Genomic DNA, 7,173 nt, shown 5'->3' with positions numbered 1-7,173 from the left:
GTGTACCTCCGTGCCGTTAGTTCGGTACGGAGGGTCTTTTTGCCCCCTTTGCGTGGTTTTTGTAGGGTTTTGTGTTGACCGCAAAGTTACCTTTCCTATCCTCGCTCTGTTCAGTAAGTCGGGCCTCACTTTGCTAAATCTATTTCATCTCTACGTTTGTCTTTTCATCTTAACTCACAGTCATTATATGTGGGGGCTGCCTTTTCCTTTGGGGTATTTCTCTGAGGCAAGGTAGGCTTATTTTCTATCTTCAGGCTAGCTAGTTTCTCAGGCTGTGCCGAGTTGCATAGGGAGCGTTAGGCGCAATCCACGGCTGCCTCTAGTGTGGTTGGAGAGGATTAGGGATTGCGGTCAGCAGAGTTCCCATGTTTCAGAGCTCGTTCAGTGTTTTTGGGTTATTGTCAGGTCACTGTATGTGCTCTGACCTCTATGTCCATTGTGGTACTGAATTACCTTTCATAACAGTATGCGCTTTTGAATCATATATATATTCCTTTAAATCACATATACTTACACAAAAGCAAATATATATCTATCTACTCAGCTACTTTATAATCAATTGCTTAAAATGGCTGACATAAACTAATATAAGCCAGACAGACTGTTCGGTGTTTTCCACCCAAAAAGCAGAAGAACTCCAGATGTATTAGGTGCTGATGAGTTGTCTCAACTAAGTCCTGGTCAGATGCCTCAACTTTGCCCTACATACTGAGAGCTACATTTTAGTTGCATAATCAGCAGTCATATGCGCATTAATCACAGTATTCCATATATATCAGGTAACCAATAACTGAATTGCATGTTAATTAACTAACCGCCCCAACCACACCTTTCTATATGCTATTATAAAAACTATGTATCAGGAAATAAATGGCCAGTCTTTGATTGAATGTCAAGCTGTCACCACGTGTCAGACTCATTCTTTAAGGGCTCAGAAATAATTGGGAGCGGCCGCAGCACAGACGGGTAGATTTATCCAACCCAAATTTCCATAACAAGTGGCGCCCAACGTGGGGCTCGAACCCACGACCCTGAGATTAAGAGTCTCATGCTCTACCGACTGAGCTAGCCGGGCGACAGGGGATCCGACTGACTGCACAGACGAGGGTGCAGGCCACGGCCTTGGCCCACGGGACGGAGACTGCAGCTCCATCAGAGTAAGGTAAGAAAATTCTATCATCTTACCTGAATGTCCCCTGTGCCCAGTCCGGGTCTGTACCTTTAGCCGGTCAGGTGTGGTCACCACCGCATTCCCAGGTAATGTAAAAAGTCCGAGCCTGAACCTAAACCCTGGGATATAAGTCGAGGTGTCTGCTGTGTGCTGTGTATATGTTCTGTGTTTGTGTAACATCCGGGAGAAGCAAGGAACAGTGACTGTTTGTGGTTGCTGGGTAACAGACCGCAGGAGGTCAAATCGCTCGATAAGTTATTGCAGGATTCCCGTGCATAGGAGGGATAGTTAGTCCCGGGGCAGCTGGTCCCAGGCTCCAGGCACGGGTAGTGATAACTTAGAGGGCTACTGCAGATTCCCGTAGTGCCGACTATCTAGTTAGATAGGTTGGACCGGGGTGGTAGAAATCCCACCTGTTGTGTTTCTCACTCAGGTGGCCCGGGCATAGGTGTGCTCAGTGCGATTGGCAGTAGTCTGTTTTCCCAGCGCTTCCTGCACGTGTCACAAAATAATAAAGAGGGTGTCGAATCTCCTGGATGTCAATGTTCTTTGTCTGTTAATGTCACGTACTGTCGCTTAACTGTGTAGAATTGAAAAAGAAATTTTTTTTTTCTCTTCTCTCTCCCCGTCTGTTCTCTATTTAGAACTTCCCCTCCTCCATGCAGTTAGGAGAAATATATGCATTGTAAATCACACGGTCACAACCGTTTTTTTTTTGTCTTTTTTTTTTTCCTATTCTTTTTGTTGCTAAGTTTTCTGTTTTTGCATATATATGACATTTATTTGAAGAGGTGAAACTAAATGATATCTATCATTTTTGATGTGACATATGTGATTTTTGGTACAACAGCAGCTGCTGGTAAAAAAGGGGAAGTGTGTCCCTGACTGCATTTGAGCGCAGAGTACGGAGAAAAAGAAAAAAAAAAGGGGGGGAGAAGAGAAGCCGTTTTTAGTTTTATTTTATTTTCTGTTGTTTTGTTGCATTTTTTTTAAGTTTTTAGACTTTTAAGTTTTTCAAAGTTTCTTTTCTTTTCTGCCTCTTCATTTTTTTTGTTTAAAAGGGGTTTTTATTTATTTATTTTTCTTCTTTCTCTGTGAAGATCCTGAGTTTTGGATCGTGTACCCATTTTTTTTTATGGTTCTTTTATTTTTTGATTTCAACATCTTGCATCAATTTTTTTGAAAGCTCCCTTTTTCTTCTATTTTTCGTGTTTTTATATACTTACCTAATTGAGATTTTTATTGTTGTTTTTTATTTCTCTTTTTGCAATGGGGAATAATTTGGGCAAGCAACAGGAGAGCCTTTTGCTTCCTGATGAGAAAACGGCTCCTCAAATAGTAGCGGAGCATGAAGGTGTCAGATATGTGAAGAATTACAGGCAGCTCATGAAAGTATGTGAAATGCGTCAGGGAGGCAGACTTAGAGCTGCAGAATGGCATGATGTCTTAAAAAGAAAGAAAGGAAAGCTAGTTGATACTAACTTGCTGCCCACTGCAACAGCATGGTATAAAGTGGCTACAGACTTACAACGTTTAGGGAGCACTGAAAGATATGTGAAGGAGTCAGGAAGTGATTTTTATGTGTACAAAGTAGGAAAAGGTGTTAAACCATCAGCACCTCCCCCATATGGGGATGAAAAATATTGGGTGTGTGCAGTCTGCACCCAGCAGAATCCATTGTACAGGGAGACTTGCTCAGCATGTGGTGCGCCCCGCCCAAACTTGGTACAGGGAGATGGCACTGTTACTCTGACAATGCCGGCACGGGCTGCATCAAAGAAGAAGGAATTCTCTTCTTGTCTTTCTCCTCCATCTTTTTCCTCTCCGTCTTCTGCACTGCCCTCTCCTCCTCCTCTTTCATCTCCACCTTTTTCTCCTCCTCTTTCTCTTCCTCACCCTGTTCATTATTCCGCACCTCCTCCTCCTACACCACACCCTCCTTCTTTTTCTTCTTCATCTCCTCCTCCTACACCACACCCACCTCCTTCTTCTTCTTCTTCACCTCCTCCTCCTACACCACACCCACCTCCTTCACACTTTTCATCTCCTCCTCTCTCTCTCTCTCTGAAGCACTCTCCCCCTCCTCTAAATCACCCATCTTTTCCTAACTCTGTGTCACACTCTCCTTCTCCTGATCTGCTGCCTGTCAGGCAGGTGCCGAGTCCAGGCAGTGTGGTGTCTCTGTGTCCAGTGCTCACAGCACAAGGCACATTCTATGGTCCCAATACAGCCCAGCCTCTGACAGTCATGGTATCGGGGGAGGAGGGTGGAGATCCCCCAATAGAAGACACCCCCCAAGCCGCAGTAGGCTTCCCCCAGGCACACCCAGCAGCAGGCAGCTCAGGTTCGGGGACAGGGGGGGGAGACAGGCATCACCATCAGATGGTGATCAGTATCCCCGGTCAGAGCAGCCAACATTCACACCACAATGGAACTATAATCCTCCACAGCCTCAGCAGGGTGGGGACACATCCTCTCACAAAAAGACAATATCCAAGACCGCTTATCAGCCACTGCATGACCCCAGTGCACTCTATCACAACTATTCCTCTGATGATGATGAAGAGGGGACTTCATACATGCTACCCAGTACTAGAAAGAAAAACCCACGGGCACCTAGGAGACAGGGGCAGGTAGAAGCACCACCATTACACTATGTGCACTTCACCCCAAGTCAGGTGACCAGTATCCTCAACAATCTTCCAGATCCAGAGATGCACCCCATGCCATTCTACAGAAGAATGCAGCAGAACCAGCGCATATATGCAGCCACCTGGAATGACCTGTGGGCCGTGATGGAGATAAAGGCAGGTGATGCCTTCTGGCCAATCATGAAAGAACACTTCAAGCTTTCAGCAGACTTAGACGTACATGCCTGGGAGTCAGGGACGAAGCTGATTGAACAACTCAGAGAGTGGGCCAAAGGCAGGCTGGCCGGACAGGCCCTCAGCTTACATGACATGAGTCAGGAGAAGACAGAGACTGTGGAGAAGTTTCATGGCAGAGTAATGCAGGTTTTCCAGGACCTGGGCTTCACCATTCATGATCAGATACACAGGCAGATGTTGGCACAGGCCTTTGTGCATGGACTCAGAGAACCAATCAAGAAGCCACTGATAGTGGCTAGACCCGAGTACAGGTCAATAGCAATGGACACCCTGCTCACCGTAGCCAAAGGGATCGAGTCCCAACCAGGAGTGCGGAAGACAACACCCCTTATGGCGGCCATAGACTCTGAAGAGCCACCGCAATACCGAGACAGAAGGAACGTCAGATGTTTCAACTGCAGCAAATTGGGTCATTACCAGAGCCGGTACAGAGCTCCATCACAACCCAAGACCCTGCCCAGAGGAGCAAGCCGAGGAGCAGACAAGGTGGACAGTGAAGCGCCCCATCCATAGGACAGGGGCAAACCAGGTCCGCAAGACACCACGCTCCTGACATGCAAAACCCCTTCAGCAGGACCAACCCCTCAAATTATCCTGAAAGTGGATGGCATTGTCAGGTCTTTTCTTGTGGACACTGGTGCAGCCAGAAGTGTGATGAGACATGTGGAACTCCCTGACCCTACCTGCCTATCAGAATCCTCTGTGTCTTGCGTAGGCATGAATGGTCAAGTCAGAAATTCTCAGCTTACAAAGCCTCTGAGCGTGTGCACTCAGCCAGGACACTCTATCCTATCCCAGTTTGTGGTGTCAAGAACCTGCCCACTCAACCTACTGGGGGCAGACCTTCTACAGAAACTAAAAGCAACCATAGTGTTCCAGGAAGATGGGACCGTGACCCTTTCTTCACCTCTGACCCAGGAAGAGTCAGTCATGCTGGCAGCCTTACAGGAACCTCAAACAACCCATGAAGGCCTACCCAAGGAGGTACTGGACGTAGTACCAGAAAGTCTATGGTCTAAGGGACCCCAAGATGTGGGAAAACTTCAGGTTGCCCCGGTGCGGGTATCGCTCAAGCCAGGTACTCCATGTCCTCGTAAGGCCCAGTATCCCTTGTCCATTGCACAGAGTCAAGCCATCTCAGACCAATTGAAGGTGTTCCTGGAAATAGGGGTCGTTGTCCCCTGCACCTCTCCTTGCAATACCCCACTTTTCCCTGTCAAGAAAAAGACTGTAAAAGGAGAGCCAGCCAAGTTCAGAATGGTACATGACCTAAGAGCGGTGAATGACGCTACAGTATTTGAAACTCCAATTGTGCCAAATCCACACACTCTGCTCTCAAATGTGCCTTCCACAGCAACAGTGTTCACGGTGATCGACCTGGCAAATGCTTTCTTCAGTGTTCCCCTCCATCCAGACGACCAGTTCCTGTTTGCCTTCACGCATCAGGGGGCACAGTACACATGGGCGGTGATGCCCCAGGGGGCCCAGAACAGCCCCTCGCAATTCACCAAAGCAATGTCCACAGTTCTCGCCAACTGGATCACAGAACATGCAGAAGTGACCTTGCTACAATACGTGGACGATCTACTCCTTTGTGCAATTGACTTTGACACGTGTAAAGCACATTCCGTGTCTCTCCTACTCTACCTGGCGAAACAACACTGCAAGGTCTCGAAGAACAAAGTCCAGTGGTGTCTGAATCATTACATTCCTTGGGCACTGCATTGCTCACCAGACTAAACACCTGACAGATGACCGGAAGACCACAGTGGAGAGGATGGCTCCCCCAACATCTCCAAAGGCACTACAAGCTTTTCTTGGTCTAGTATCGTACTGCAGAACCTATATCCCTGATGCCTCAGTCCTAATGCAACCTCTGTATGACTGCGTTAACGTAACCCCGTTCCTGCTAACAGATGTGGCCTTCAGTTCGTTCAAGAAGCTAAAAGACTCAGTAGTCTCAGCGCCAGCGCTAAGCCTACCTGACTACGAGAAGCCATTCCGTCTCTACCTGATGGAGAAAGAAGGCCATGCTACTGGAGTCCTGACACAGACTCACGGGGGACGACAGAGACCTCTAGGCTATTTTTCAGCTCGCCTGGATCCAGTTGCAAGGGGAGCCCCCTCCTGCATCAGAGCAGTATTTGCAGCACACGCCCTCTTGGACAAAACAGCTGACATGATTCTTGGACATCCACTGGAAATCCTGGCTCCACATGACATCTCAGCAATTCTCAATCAAACCCAGCCAAAACATCTCTCCACCGCAAGACATCTTCGTCTACAGTGCTCACTACTACTGCCTGACAACGTCACCATCTCCAGATGTACAGTCCTCAATCCAGCCACTCTACTCCCACTCCCAAGAGGGGATACAGATATGGACCCTCCAGATCAAAATCTGCATGATACCTTCCACAAGGATCTGGATTTGCTCCGACCAGATGATCATGATTGTTTCAGCATCATGCAACAGGAAACAGCAGGACTACCCAATGTGGCAGAAGAGCCACTGGCCAACCCAGAGTTGATCCTCTATGTAGATGGCTCCAGATTTGCAGATGATGAAGGAAGATTTCACACGGGATGTGCAGTGACCAGCAATCAAGAAATCCTGTGGTCCAGGAGTCTGCCACCTAGCCTGTCAGCCCAAGAAGCAGAACTGATAGCGCTGACGAAGGCTTGCCAGATTGCAGAAGGCAAAACTGCGAACATTTACACCGATTCAAGGTATTCGCATGGCATAGCACAGGACTTCGGACCCATCTGGGCTGCAAGAGACTTCATCACAGCAAGTGGAACAACCGTAAAGCATCATGGAGCTATTAAAGACCTACTGAGCGCACTCCAACTCCCAAAAATGGTGGCAGTACTGAAGGTCAAAGCACATGGAAAACTGAACACAGTAGAGGCACGGGGCAACAACATGGCAGATATGGCAGCCAAAGAAGCCGCCAAAGGAAGACAGTATGGAGAAATGGGAGAGGTCGTAGAGCCGGACGGCTACTACGTGGCAACTGAGGACAAGACACCAGATGAGATGACGTCTTGGGATCTATTCAAGAAGTTGCAAGAACAAGCCCCAAAGGAGGAGAAGGAGAATTGGATGCGGAA

General features: G+C 47.8%; 1 non-coding gene across 1 annotated transcript; it reads right to left on the bottom strand.

The window, feature by feature from the left end:
• Positions 1-1,002: 1,002 nt before the first annotated feature.
• On the bottom strand, positions 1,003-1,075 carry TRNAK-CUU (transfer RNA lysine (anticodon CUU)). The gene has a single exon. It is a non-coding gene; the product is annotated as a tRNA-Lys (tRNA).
• Positions 1,076-7,173: the final 6,098 nt, after the last annotated feature.

This window comes from Ranitomeya imitator, chromosome 6 (genome assembly GCF_032444005.1).
Source record: "Ranitomeya imitator isolate aRanImi1 chromosome 6, aRanImi1.pri, whole genome shotgun sequence".
Classification (NCBI taxonomy): Eukaryota; Metazoa; Chordata; class Amphibia; order Anura; family Dendrobatidae; genus Ranitomeya; species Ranitomeya imitator.
Note: the sequence above shows the minus strand (reverse complement) of the source record. Positions and strands in the feature narration are given on the sequence as shown.